This window comes from Ricinus communis, chromosome 3 (genome assembly GCF_019578655.1).
Source record: "Ricinus communis isolate WT05 ecotype wild-type chromosome 3, ASM1957865v1, whole genome shotgun sequence".
In the NCBI taxonomy this organism is placed as follows: Eukaryota; Viridiplantae; Streptophyta; class Magnoliopsida; order Malpighiales; family Euphorbiaceae; genus Ricinus; species Ricinus communis.
The window spans coordinates 4,301,908-4,318,517 of record NC_063258.1 but is presented as its reverse complement, the minus strand read 5'-3'; positions in this window follow the sequence as shown (position 1 = coordinate 4,318,517).

Genomic DNA, 16,610 nt, shown 5'->3' with positions numbered 1-16,610 from the left:
TTGATCCAATATAATAAATAAAAAAATTCAATCTATATATATATATATATGTGATATCAAAAAATAATTATTATATGAACGTATAAAAATTAAAAAATTAAAATTAATAAATATCTATATACAAACTTCTCATATTTATTTACCTTAGCATATAATAATATAAAACTTTCACAGGAATATATTATACAAATTTTATAAAAGATTATAAATGTAAAAGAAACTATTATAAAATAAAAATAAAGCTTATTTTATATTAATATAATGATAAATAAATTATATGTAATTTATAAGATAAAATCTTAAAATATAAAATAAATAACTAATTGTGCGACAACATAAGTAAATTGCTAATATTATATAAAAATAGTATGTAAATAATGCGTTATGAAAATTTACATTTTTTAATTATATATTTTAGAACCTGTAGTTTCATTTTCTTTTCATTTTGATATTTTTGTAATTGATATCGTTAATGTAATATGAGCTCTTATTTATTAAGTAGTTTAACATATAAATAATTATAATAAATCCTTGATAAAAGAAATGAAAAGTTTTTTTATTAGGAATAAGATGACATAATTTTTAAATTATAAGACATAAAAGTTTTCTAATATGTGTTATTATTTCGATACAAAGGATTTTTATTTCAACATGTGTACTTATATTTGACACATGAAATTTAAGTTTATGTATAAATTTTTATAATTTTAATTTTATAATTTCTATTTAAACAATAATTTTGGTCCTAGAAAACTATTTTTTAATTATAATTTTATTAATATATAACTAACATATTAGTTTCCTAAATAGACAATAACTTTAATACTAGAAAATTTTATTTTAAATATATATTTAATATTATATTGACTAATAAGTTAATTTTCTAATTATACAATAACTTTTATTCCTAAAAAGTAGTCATATCAATTATATTTATAGTATTAATTTATATAATACTAAAAATTAATTAATAAACACTTTCAAATAATTTTTATGTTATTACATTAATAAAATCATAAACTCTTAAAAATTTGTTATGGAACAGACATTTGAAGATATTTAACTTATTATTATTTTTAAATTATTATAAATAATTATAAAATATTAAAAATTTCTGTAGATGTTATTTGTAAATTTAATATATTATTATTATTATTTATAATTAAAATAATAATAAAATCGTGCAATGTAAATAAATTACTAATTTATAATAATTCTTAGGAATATATTATTACTTAAGAAATGACTTTATAATTAAATATTTTATTTATTGATAGTCATATCACCAATAGAGACTATTAATTGGGAAAACACTTAAAATTTAAAACAAAAAAAATCACATAGAGTATCCCTTAAATAGCTAATTATTTTGGAATGCAAATATATTAAAAGGCTTAATACTAATTGGATATTCAAACCCGATAATATTTTAAAGTTGTAAGGTCTAAACCCTTAAATAGCTAATTATTTTAGTCACTTATATTAATATTTAAACCCTAAACCAATAAAACATAATTTTTAATAACTCGAATATGTATTTAAAATTTAATAATCACAAATCTCAACATAATAAAAAGAAAAGCAAAATACTAGAGAGACTTAAATTGTAACCACATGATTCCTTTTTTAATATTTTCTTATTTGACTATACGTATGGAGGGGTTTACTTGATTCAGTGCACTGAACCATTTTAGTGCTGTAACTGTTAACCGTAGTGAGGAATGATCCAAAACACATAGCGCAGATGAGCCATTGGTTGGACCCAGTACTTGATTCAGGCAGCTTAAATTGAAATGGAATATTTAATTTCAAACGGTCATTACTACAGTCGTTTTGGTCAAATGAGTAGAATGTCTCATTTTATTAAAAAAAAAATATAATAAAATATTTTTTATTTTACATCGGTTAAAATCTCAGCCATCTCATGCCGAAACGATTGAAATCGAATTAAAATGGTAATGTCAGCCAAAATAAATGAGATAAACCGAAATGAAACACCTTTATAAAAAAATTATGTCACTGAATTGAATTAAGTAATTCAGTAACATTTAATTCTAATTCAATAAAATTTCTTTTCTCTCTGTCAATAAAAAATAAATTAAAATTTAAAATTTTAAAATAAAAAATCTAAAAACCCACGTATAAGCATCTTTTTATCTTTATTTTCATTTTATCTTGTGATTTGCAGTTTTACCATGTATTTCACTAATTTACTATATCTTTTTTGTGATTTAATCTTATAGTATTTAGTAATAACAACTTAAAGTTTATATAATTTTTTTTTATAGCTTTGCCGGTTGCAAAATATCATTTTGCACCTTAGTTGGTTGTATTGTAAAAAGAGATTTCATTGTTGTAATTCTATAATAATAAAAAATTAAATATTTGTTTGTTTATTGTAAACTAATTAGATTATGGGTGATGATTTTGTACTATTATATTTTGATGGTTTAAATTCAAACTATATATATAATCTGAAACAGTCCGTGACGGGATGCCGAAATATTCCAGTACCAAAATATTTTATTCCAATGACAAATCTCAAATCAGGGCTAAAATGGAATTTATAATTTTCTTCATAACAGTTCTGCATCTCATATTTAAATTTGGATTACTTTTTCTTTTAGAAATAAATTAGGATTACATATTGAGCCATAATTTTCTGGGTCAAAACCCAATTGTTTGGGGTTATAGATAAACAAATTTTTCATAATGAAATCAGCTTAAGATTGTGGTACCATAACTAAAATCTTTTTAAGCTCTTATTAGGATGCAACTGGTTTTAGATAAATTTGTTATTAATTTTATATATGAATGTGGGTAAACAACATATATTCAATTAAAGAAAAAACATAAGAAGAAAACTAAAAAATAAAATTTGTAAGAACATTCTTTGTTAATCATATACATTTTTTGTTAATCATATTATCTTCTTCAAAGCAGCTTAAGAAGGTAAAGAGAGGAAGGAGAAAGAAAGAGAGTACTTATTGCTTAAAAAAAAAAAGCCTGGATATTTAGTTTTTATTATATTTCAATCTTCAACTGTGTAAGTTTGAAGTAATATGTATGTAGAGTTGTAAACCAACCGAATTTTAATAAATATTTTACATAAATTTAAATTATGATCGAGTTCAATAATTATGAACTTGAAGTGAATTTGAACTTATTTTGACTTTGACTCATTAAAATCTATTTAAAATTCATTTATCAATCTTCACTTGAATTTTTTAATTTTATTAATTTATTTAATAATATAATTTATTTCATCGTGTTAATTCCATTAATTTTAAGCATTTAATGTTTAATAAAAGTTAATTATATTGTATAGTAAAAATAACAATATCTTTACATATTAATTTATATAAATTGATAAATATATATACATATATATATGTAAAATAAGATAAAATAAAAAATATTTTGCAATCTTTACGAGTTTAAACACGAGTCCATTGATGAGTTAACTCACGAATATACTCTTAAGTCAGTAAATGAGCTAACTCATGAGTTAACGAGCTGAATATTGACAAGTTTGAGTTTGATTTGTAATACTAACGAGTCACTATTAGTGAGTTCGGACAGGCTCACTGAGATTTTTTTTCCCTAATACTGTGAAGAAGATAGTATAAATTAAGAGAAAAATAAAGTTTTCTAATTTTTCCAAAAATAATGCTAAGGGGTGACATTGTTGTGACACAGTTCCACAATAAGTTTTTAAAATGTTTTCTTTTAAATTTTTTAGTTTTTCATTTGTTACTATTTCTTATATTATCATTCTAAATTGATTAAAAAAAGACTATGATTACTTAAATCATGGAAGAAAATAAATTTGGATATAAATGCTTTATATCATCTTTTACTTAATTTACTAAAAAAGGAATACCCATATATTATATTTCACTTAATAAAAAAATAGTTTAACTATTTATTTATAAAAAATATTAAAGATCAAATATCAAAAATATTTAAATTCATTTAAACTTAATAGACTATAAATATATTAGTTATTTTATTCAAATATATTATTTTTTATAATTTTAAATAGAAGAAAATAAGATAGTTTTCAATAAGAAATTATCATATATTTTTCTTAAGGAATTATTTTAAAAAAATAATAAATTCAAGATCATAAGATGAAAAAAGATATATATTTTAATGTTTAGGCGCTAAACTAGTACAATGTAAAATCCCAACTTTACTAATTTTCTGTTTGGCCTTAATCATATCTTGTCATATTAGGTCACTACTTTAATAAATTGCATTTTATTTAATGATGATATTTAAAAGTAATAATTTGATATTATAGACCTATAAATTTATTTATAATTAAGATCAACACGTGAATCTTTTATTTATTAGAATATAAAAATATTTACCGATAGAGAAATACATAAAGTTCAATATAGTAAAATAAGAAATTGAAAAATTTCTGATAGTGAAATGATAGATACACGAGACTTAAAATCTCATGCTAAAGAGTTTATAGTGAGTTATAGATCGAGCTCAATTCACATTTGATGCTCTTTTAATTTATAACTCGATTTAGTAGTTTATTCAACAACTATTTTAAATTACAAATTAATTTTTTACTTTTTAAAATAATCCAATTTAAAGAAATATATTTAGATTACATTTGGTTTGATGTGAATTTTTATTTTTTACTTTTGAAAATTTTAAACTTAAATATAAAAATCTTTAAAAATTAAATGTTTAAAATTAGTTTAGATTTTCATTAATCAATATTTCGAATTCACTATAAATTTATTTCAATTCGTATTAATATATATTTATATAATTATCATATAAGAGATCCATACTATATTTAGTTGAAATCATTTAAAAAATTACATTTAAAAAAAATATAAGAAAGAAATTAAAATACAAATGATAAATTTAGAAAAAATATTTTAATATTATGAAATATATTGATAAACTAATATGCAATTCTAAAATAAAAATTCTATGCAGGTATAATTATATAGAGTTTATTCAAAGTACGTAATTTTTAAATTTTTAATTAAATTTTACATATTTTATAAATTTTAATTAAATATAATTTTATTATAAATTTAGATTTTAATTTTTAAGTGTTCAACTGGTCCAGTCACAACAACACAAGTAGTGTTGGTCTTACATATTAAAATGAAAAATATGCAAAGATTACATGTGGCCTTGAATCTCATCAAATCTTTAGTCAAATAACAAATCTCTTAGTTGAAAAATGGAATGGCAAGAAAAAATCTGCAAATGGGTCTCTTCATGTGCATGAAGGGGCACTCACTCTTTTGGCTGTTATACAGATAGTAGATAAATAAATCAGAAGTTACAAAAGATATTTTTCTTTTCAACATTTAAACTTGTATATATAATTGACTTCTAGAAGTTCTTTAAAATTTACTCTAATGGTCCAACCCACCAACTAAAATGATTTACCAATTAGTCAATTTGAAAATATATAGTTATTCCCTTATATTTCAATCCATAAATATTTAAATAATTTTATTTTTCTTCTTTAAAATTGTTCTTTTTTTTTTTTATATATAATTTTCATAAATTAATAAAATTTTCTTATGCTTATGAAAAAAAAAATTAAACTTGAGATCTCTACTAAGTTAAACCTATTGGTGTTATAAACCCATAAAATAACATTAAAACTAGAAGGAAATTTTCAATCAAAGTATTACTTAAGAATATAAGCAAAAATTGGTGATGGGAAAAATCTACAAAGTCAGAGATTGATGGGAAGGATGCATGGTTTTGGTCTCACCATTTGTTGTTGCTATGCTTTCAACTTTAAATATGTAATTTACTTCTTAATTAATCTGTATAGGTAGATTAGTAAAATTAAGTATATTACTATGATATTATTAATTTTTGTAAAACTGATGTGTTTTTTATAGCATAATATTTTTTTAAATTTTTTTTCTAAGTTTGGTGTGTCTCTATTTATGCATACATTATTGATATATATATTTATTAGTTTTAAATGGTAAAATATTTGTCAATTATTCAATATTAAAATATAAAATATTCACACATACATGTCACTCTTTTATTAATTGTGATATATATATCAAACCTATATAAGAATCTTCCGTTCTCTTTTATCATGGAACTAAAAGAAGCTTGATAACAAAGGAGAGATTGCATAGATGTTGTGACTGAGTACCTTTCTTCCAATGCAGTTTTTCAATTCAAGTTCGGCTGCCAATTTGAAAGCTTGTCAATTTACTATAAGATGGCTGCCATAGAAGAGTTTTTCACCAAGAAAAAGTGCAGATAGTACTAGTCTTTTAAGTAAAGTCATTTACAATTGGATAAATTACTGTGAGCCTCTTGGGATTTAAGCCATTTTAATTTTATAGAGAAGAGAAGAATATGTCTATATCAAGTGGAATGAACAACAAGATGGAGGGAACTTTAAAAATGGGGAAAAAGAAACGTTTCTATTTAATAATGTTCTATTTCAACGTAAAAAAATCAAAATTGTAGTGCACTAAATTTTGTTCTGTGGTATATAGTAATACTATTATCATTTTTTTGGTTGAAATCAACAGGGAAGAGAGGATGATCAATATTAGCAACTCTATTAAGTGCGACCAACTCTTATTTGCTATGAAATGTTTCTAATCTTTTAGCTAGCTTCAACGAGGTTTAAATCCGTCATTGTGACCACAATTTTGAGACTAGGTCTGGAGTTCCAACCAAAGTATAAATTTGAGCGCTCTTAAGGCAATGGCTTTAAGAAATCGTCCTTTAGAATTTGAATTCAAGTCCTTAAGTCGCTTGATAAAAATCATTTAACTATGCAAATACCATCTAATAGATTTATATTATATATAGTTATTTTGGATAATTTGGAGTTTGAATTATATGTTCTCTATATATAATATAATGAAAATATGAGTTTTTACTTTATTTAAACTTAATTGTTCAATTTCATATAATATTAGCTATATAAGAAAATTAGAAAGATTCTTATATCATGAACTCTGGACCGATCAAAGTACATATGTGGGTCATATACTGATGAAAATTTTTTTATGTGCCACAATATAATTAATTTATAGTATAACTTTAGCTTGACTTTTTTTTCTGTTAATTAACTATAAGGATGATTTACGTATGTCTATATTATATTTATCCGTTTGAATTAATTAACGAATATGGTGTTCATTAATGATAAATATCCATTAATAAACTAATGAATATAATGCGTAATCATTATATAGATCATAAGCATCCTTAACAGATTTCACAAACAGTTCCAAATAAATAAAAGAATAATTTTGAGAATCAATTGTTAAAACAATAAAAATAATGAATATTATAATGATATTAAATATACACGTAATCAACACTAAAATAAAAGTGATAAACGTTATAATGATTTTATATGAACAGTAAATGTACATGTAATGGACACTACAACTACATGGATGAACATTATAATAACATTACATATACGTTGTTTAAAAAAAGTAATGAACAATATAACGACATTACAAGTACATTAAACATATGCGTAATGAATAATAAAAATAAAAATTGATAAACATTATAATGGAATTATATGAATATTAAACATATATGCAATGAGCATTAAAACTACAAGTGATGAACATTATAACAACATTACATCAATATTAAAATTACATGTAATGAACATTAACTACAAGTGGTGAACATTATAAAGACATTACTTAAATATTAAATGTACATATAAATGAGCATTACAACTACGAGCGATAAATAAATATGCTAAATAATAATGAACAAAATAATGTATGTACAAATGAAGGAGCTTTGTAATTTGATTTATATAAGTAAAATAATCAATTATAAAATAATAAAAAATACACTCTTAATCTAATTTAAACAAATAAAACAAACATACATCTTAATCTAATTTAAATAAATAAAATTAAAAATCAAATATACACCCTTAATCTATTTTATTCTAAAAGAAATCATTCGAGATCTATTTAATATAAAATAAAATCATATAAAATATGCTAACTAATAATGAATAAAATAATGTAATTTTAAAAAAAATAATTATTAGTTGTTGCACTATATTATATGTATATTAAATATACATACGACAAAGATGGAAAATACCAGTGATGAATATTAACTTTAAAGAAAATCATCCTAGATCTACTTATTTTTAACTTATTTAGGGTAAATTTTAAAAAACTACAATGTGGCTTGACACTTTTTTATTTGAGGGACGAATATATTTTTTGTATTAAAGGAGTACCATATATTTTATTTTATGAGCATATTTTAAGTACACTGTTAAGCAAATTCTATAAGTGCATGGATCACAACAAGTATTAAGTCTTGTTGGTGCCACTCTAAACTCCTCGACACCATCAAGATATTCTTTATGGTGGTGAGAGACATGACCCTCGGGTAACCACCGTCAATGACCCATATAACAATACTTACCACCTTTATATAACCATTTTGAATGTGTAAACTCAGCACAACAAGGACATGCAAACTCTCCTTTAGTGCTCCAACTATATAAATAACCATATGCAGGGAAATCATTTATGGTCCACATCAAAATAGCCCGCATTTGAAAGTATTATTGTGTAGAAGCATCATAAGTGCCTACACCTTCCCACAATTGCTTCAACTCTTTATTAAAGGTTGTAAATAAGTATCAATATTATTTCCAAGACCTTTATCACCTGGAATAATCATTGATAAAATAAAAGAAGACTACTTCATGCAAATCCAAGGTGACATTGTAATTGACTAACACAACCGGCCAAGTGCTATAAGAAGTGCTTAGAGTTTTAAAAGGATTGAAACTATCACTTGCGAGAGTAAGTCTAACATTGCGAGCATCAATAGAAAAGTCTGGGAACCTAACATCAAAAGTTCTCCATGCCCCTCCATCTGCCAGATGTCTAAGCAATCCATCTTTTTTACGACCCTTTTCATGCCATCTCATCTCATTAGAGGTTTTAGTAGAGGCAAAACCCTTTGAAGTCTTAGAATTAAAGGAAAGTATTGCAAGATTTTGCTGCTTTTTTCTTTCCACTAAAGGATGAAGAACGATCATCACTATTAGCATTTTTTCGATTTTCTTTACTAATAACCCACCTTGAAGACCCACAAGTAAGACAAGATTTTTAATTTTTCTTCTCACCCTAGAACAACATACAATGATTGGGACATCTTCTCATAATTAAGGCCTAACACATGAATAACTTTCTTAAGACTTGGGCAATGACACACCTTCAGAAAATGCATCAACTAATAACTCAAGTAACATAGTAATTGATTTTTCAGTACATCCATGTAAATATTTTACTTGATATAAATGCAAGATAAAGGACAAATAGAAAATGTCTTGCATCTTGGATATAAAGGTTCACCTGCATATTTTAGTAATTTCATAACTTCACTATTTATCCCATTAGAAGCTCCTCTAAGTTGCTCTGTACTGTCTCCTTTGTATGTACTTCCACCTCCTCATTTTCTCTATTATTAAGAATTCTGTCTCTATCTAATGGTACTTCATTTGTCTACTTAGCAATATTAAAGGCATTATATAATAACCCAACCATATCATCTAAACTTTGTGGATTTGCTTCTACTGTTTTACAATCTTGAACAACTTCTAACCTGTGGTTATAGAAAGTGTTCATTTTAGTTGATGATGAAGCACCATTATTGGAAGATATCTCCTCATGGAACATCCAATTAGTATATCCCTTTAAAAAACATCACATACCAAATGTACTTCAACTTCACTATAAATTTGCAAAATGCGATCAATATAATTTTCGCATGGATGTATGATTTTTCCATCTTTAGATGCCTTATGAAATGCAAAATCAAGAAAATCCTTAACCCCTCTTCTATGTTTGATGCTGCTCTAGGCTTGACCATCCAACTTTTATCCATTTCCAAAACCTTAAATGATGAGCAATAAATTCATAATATATACATACAACAAGAGAATAATATATATTGTGAATTAAACATCTTAAATGGTTAAATATATCAAAATTAATGCAAAACCATCATTTCAATACACTAGTAAAATACTCAAATGTATAATTATTGGTACATTTAGTATGAATTGGTAGGAACTAACCTGAACCTTACACGAGCTTAGATAAAATAGAAGTCACTCTTAGATAAAGTAGAAGTCACTCCTATAGGTTGCTACTCCTGTATAATTCTATTACTAGAGATATAAGTTGCATCTTAGCTAAGATTATAGCTACATTTTTTCAAGCATATCCTAACAAAACTTAATTATATTTGATTAAGGAAAATATGAATGTAATTATAGAGGCACGAGGTAGTAAGCATATATATATATATATATATATATATATATATATATATATATTCCTTATATAGGACATGAAAGCAATGAACCAGACTGATTGGGCACTCCTTGTTGTCCCAATTAGGTTTCTTATTGTCCCAAAATTTACTTTTTTTTTTATGGAGATATTGGAAAATAAAATTTTAACCAGTTAAATGTGTGCAGTATAAAATAGGCATTGTGCACTCTCTCTGCAAAAACAGTTTGAATAGCAAGTGCTAGTATATATATATATATATATATATATATATATATATATATATATATATATATATATATATATATATATATATATATATATATATAAGTACTAAGATTTTAGGTATAAATAGCAAAGTCATAAATACTTAATTTTTTATATGAGAATTCCATTTCAGGCAAATATCAATTTTATAAAAGTCTCTAAAATATAAGAAATAATCTCATTTATTATTTCTAATTATTAGTTTAATGAAACTTTATTTATTTCCTTAAAGAAAGTCTCTAACCATTTCTCTAAAACAACAAGAAAAGGTTTTGAAAAAATTAAAAAGGAAAAATATACATTGCACATCCAAACGACATCTCTAATCTGTGAAACTAGTGGTGATAAAGTTGTTGAGATTGTCAAGTGAGCATTTGTTTAATTTTATTTAAGCAACTTAAAAATAAAATTTATAAGCCAACCACATCTTACCTAATAAATGCCAAATATATAATTAGCCAAATAGATTTATTTTGTATTTTCCAACTTTGATTACTCTTAATTTATGATAAAAAAGCATATCTGTTAAGTATGATATTTAATCATCAATGTTAACAATAGTCAAATATATAAACATTTTTTCTGTTATAGTTTTAGTCGTTGAAGAAATCACTAACCGATAGTTATTTAATCAATGTTTCCATAATTCTAATGCCATAAATGCAACACATTCAGAGAAGTTATGTATTTAAAAAGGATGGCCCAATGCAAAGAGAGGCCTCCAAAATAAAACAGGAATAATGAGATAGTCAAAGAAAGGTAACCCACTTGTCTATAACAATAAAAATAGAAAGCAAAAACACCAAAATAGAATTATGTGCTAACTGGAATAAAATTAGAGGACATATTAGTCAAAATAGTAAATGTATATATGTAGGTAACCACATACATGTATTGCATGCTTTCATAGTGCTATACCTCTTGCTTAAGATCACGGTGTACAACGCCCTGCAGATGACATCTAGAAATTTTTCAAATGTTGGATCCACTTATGATGATTTCATACACATGGGATATCAACAGAAATCACTCGATAACCATGGAAAAATATAATGGAAAATGATGTTATGAGGCTTATTAAGATCCCAAAACTACAATGAATGGAATCATAAAACCTAAGAACAAATTGATGATTATGATCCATATTGTGAATGTTGGACCATAATGAGCAACCAACTAGTCATCAGAAGCAATAATCAGTTTGATAAAGTTCAATTTAGATATATATATATATATATATATATATATATACTCTTAGGAAAAAGATTATAAAAAAAAGATTATCTTATATATTTTCTTAAATAGAGAAAAAAAAAAGAATTTAGGCAGCTTTTGGTGAGTTATATTGGTTGCAGATGGTCAATGCCAACGAACAGATTTTTGGCTCACTAATAGGTTTGACTTTAGAAATACTAGTTATGTTAACAGATTAAGTTCTTTACTTCCAAATAAAAAATAAAATAAGCAGAGCAGTCTTAATGATTACCATAACCTATGATATAGATATTGCAATGGTCATTCTTCCTTATAATTATATGGTTCCCATGCAATTAAAATAAATAAATACTCTCAAATAAATAAATATCTCTATATCCTTATAATTATGGACTTGGTCCATTCCTAAATGTTTTTACAGTAAATATGAGGTATCCATCCTGACCATAAGGTTTTATATAAGTCAATATGAGTTTCATAAAAGATAAGCTAGAATTCAGTTTTTGATTAGAAGTTTTCACTTTTGATTGCAGCTCGAAAAAATACAAATTCATAAATAATAAGTTTAGTTGTGAATGACAGTCAAGAATATGACTTGTTCTAAGTAGTTTTTAATTATAGGAAGTTAGAAAAATAAGTAATCCCATTAAAAAGAACAAAAGCCTACTCTTAAGGAAAGAATATTTGATACTTCTATACATACAAACATCCAGGACTAGTAGCTATCAGTCTTGCCAAACAACATTAGAACATACAAGTGTCCATGTTCTCACAAACATAATGCTACACATTTCAGTATTACCTTGATAAAATTTTGTCTAGTAGTTTTTCACCTTCACACAATCTGCCAATAACATAATTTGAAATGTTTCAGAATATATTATAAGTTTTCTAATGTTATATAAAGTAACATAAATTATTTTTTAAAATCTGATTAAAATATCATAATAAAAAAATTCAAAATTAAAAAATAGATTCACAAAGCCAACTTCTCATATTCCTTCCTTCCCTAGAGTTGTAGCCTTTCACGTAGAGTATCTCTACCTTTCAATGTTTCTTTCTTCTACTTCCACATTCACACAACATATTCGACTATATTACTCAGAGTCCCAATCAACAAACTCATTTAGCTTTTGTAATCATAACAAATGAGAGAAAGTGATCTACTTATAAAACATGGATTCACTAGCATTTGTTTCTCCTTTTATGATTCTTTCGCCTAGTAACCCTCTTCATATGCAATATTGTCATTTAGCTTTTCCTTCTTCTTCTTTCTTTCCTCTGAAGGAGATGCCTTGCTCCAGCTCTTTGATTTGTAAGAGTAATAAAAAAGAATGAAAAATAAAAGAACAAATTTCGGTTTAAAAGGAACAGACAGATTTTGGTTTAAAAGGAATGGCGGAAGAAATTTCTTTAAGTAGGGAGAGATGATAACGTAATAATTTGTTTACGGTTAAAAATTTCTCAAAATGACCCCTCTTATTACCTACAGAATTAAGAAACGCCCCAAAATAATGCTGTAAAAATAATTAATATTATATAAGGGGCAGTTGTAATTGAAGAAACTTGATTCAATCTATATTTTTATATATTGAATTTTTTAGGTACAATGACTTATATAGACTTTTATTTATAAGACTCCTATTTTAATACAGATTAGGAACCTAAAAGATAAGAACATATATGGAAGTAGATAGATACAAGAAATATATACTATTTAGGACAAATAACAAATCAAACCTTCTACACTCCCCCTCAAGTTGGTGCATAGGGATTTTGCATGCCCAACTTGTCTAATGCTCGGTAAAAATTTTTTCTTGATACTACTTTGATAAGGATATTGACAAGCTGATCTCCAGATCGGACATGAATTACTTCAATTATCTTAGCTTCTAATTGCTCTTTAATAAAGTGTCTGTCCATCTCCACATATTTCGTCCGATCATATGCTGAATTGGATTATTAGTTATATCACATGCAACTTTATTATTACAATTTAGTCTCATAGGACCAATTGTGGGACTCGAAGCTCATGTAGTAAATTCTTGATCCAAAGTAACTCATAAACACCTTTAGCCATCTCTTTGTACTCGGCTTCTGCACTAGACCAAGCTACAACACTTTGCTTCTTACTTCTCCGTGTAACAAGGTTTCCTCCAATAAAGGTTAAGTAACTTGTTGTAAATCGCCTATCATCAATAAAATCAGCCCAATCTGCATCAGTATAGCCCTCAATCGACAAAGTTGTCCCGTAATTGACTTACTACACTTAGGGAATATGCCACATTCGGCCGAGTATGAGCAAGATACATTAATCGACCTCCAAGTCTCTAATATCTTTCTTTATTCGTAAGTACTTGCTCAGGAAATATGCCAAGCTTTATATGTTTACTAGCAGGAGTATCAATTGGTTTACATGCTAGCATATCGACCTCTTGAAGCAAGTCTAAATTGTACTTTTATTGAGATAAGAATACACCTTACTTAGATCATAGTACCTCAATCCCTAAGAAGTACTTGAGATCACTAAAGTCTTTCATTTCAAACTCTTTAAAGAGATAGTTTTATAAGGCTATCTTTTCATTATCATCATCTCATGTTACAATAATATTATCAACATATATGATAAGAACAATTGTTCTTCTCTCTTTATATTTTATAAAAAGAGTATGATCGTAACTACTCTATTTATAGCCAAAGGCTTTCATTGAATTTGTAAACCTTTCAAACTAAGCTCTTGAAGATTTTTTCAATCCATGTAGAGACTTTTCTAGTTAACAGACTTATTTACTTCCTTTAACACGAAGTCTACATCTTAGAGGTAGTTCCATGTATACTTCCTCTTAGAGATCGCCATGAAAAAAAATATTATTTACATCAAATTAATGTAGAGACCAATTTAAATTCACAGCCAAGGATAAAGAAATTCTTACAGTATTTATCTTAGCCACAGGAGTAGATGTTTCTGCATAATCTATCCCATATGTTTGACTATATCCATTCGTAACAAGCCGAGATTTGTATCTATTTACACTTCTATCTGCCTTGTATTTAACGGTATAAATCCACCTATATCCAACATATTTTTTTTCCATTTGGTATTGGTAGATCAACAACCTTCCAGGTTCTATTCTTTCAAAGAGACTTCATTTCTTCATCCATTACTTCTTTTCACCTTAAGTCTTTTATGGCTTCCTGCACACTATTAGGTACACATATAGAAGATAATTGATTTACAAATTATTCATATGTCTTTGATAGCCTACAGTACGAAACATAATTATTTATTGGACATTTAAATCTAGAGTTCATCATGAGTTCATAACTCGATTTAGGCTTTCTTCGAGTAGTTCGGTTCAAGAGTATTCTAATAGAGGATTCACGAGTTAACTAAGATTCAGCTCGGTATGAGTCATCAAGTAAAGGTGATACTGATTGCGGTGCTTCAAGTTCAGCTATATTACCTTGACCTCATATATCAAGCTCGCAATGCTTGATTGATCCAAGATCGGGAGAATAATGCTTAAGTTGTTATGATAGGTCGGGATTTTCGATTTTGGGAATCTTTATTGGAAGGCCGGGTTGTCTTTGAAGGTTGGAAAAATATTAAAAGTCGGGTTGCCTTTGAAAGTCGGGAGGTTGCCTTTGAAGGTTGGGCTGCAAGTCAATGTTTCTCTCCCCTTTGCTTGTAGTAGGATACATTTGATGTTCATGAAATTGGACATCTATACTAACATAAATTCATTGAGTTAGAGGATGATAACACCTATATCCTTTCTGATAAAGACCATATTCAAAAAAAATACAATAAATAGCACGAGGCTGGAACTTGTGGCGTGTATGGTGAGGAAGGTGAACAAAATTTTGTGCAACCAAGGACTTTAGGGGGTAAGGCTTTTATTTAATGTATCAAGTGGAGTATGAAAGTCTAAGGTACGAGATAGAATTCGATTTATTAGGTAAGATGCTAAGGATAAAGTTTCTCCCCAATATTGGAGAGGCATATTGACTTCAAACAGAATAGCTCGTACCATTTTCAAGAGATATCAGTTTTTTTCTACAACCCCAATATGTTGGAAAGAATAAGAGTATGTGGTTTGGGATTACACCATATTTTGAAGGAATTGTGTGAGTTCATGATTAATAAATTCACCTCCATTATCCGTCCGTAGTACTTGAATTGAAGTTTCATTTTTGAGTTTACACCATCAAATAGAATTTCTTGAATAATGAGTCAACTTCTTACTTACTTTTCATTAAGCATATCCAGCTTATATAACTATAATCTTTAATAAAATAAATAAACCACCGAGCTCCATTCTGTAATGATTAGGAACCAGATCACATGAGATATTGTCTGTTTTGGCCCCTATTAGCCTCAAAGTTTTGTCCCTTTGGCGGGTTCGAGAACTTCCCAAGAGGTCACCCATCTTGGAATTTCTTTGAACCAACCACGTTTAACTTTGAAGTTCCTACAACTCCACAGCCAAACAACTTAAAGATGGCTCATGTGATTGGTTCCAACTCTTTACATATATGTTATTAACCATTCACAATTCTATTCATTCATGTACCCCTGTACCTTAGAGTGCTGCCATTCTAGAAGCCGCTCCTTGTCTAGGCTTCCTGTCCTTGCCCTGGCATCCACTTCTCGCTCTCATCAGACCGCTTCTCTAGGTCAGACTGTCACATTCAAGGTCAGTACCTTAACAGGTCCCCAAATATCATAGTGTATAATCATAAATAGTGTTGGACTTTTATTTAAACTAGTCAGAAAAGAGACATGATGGC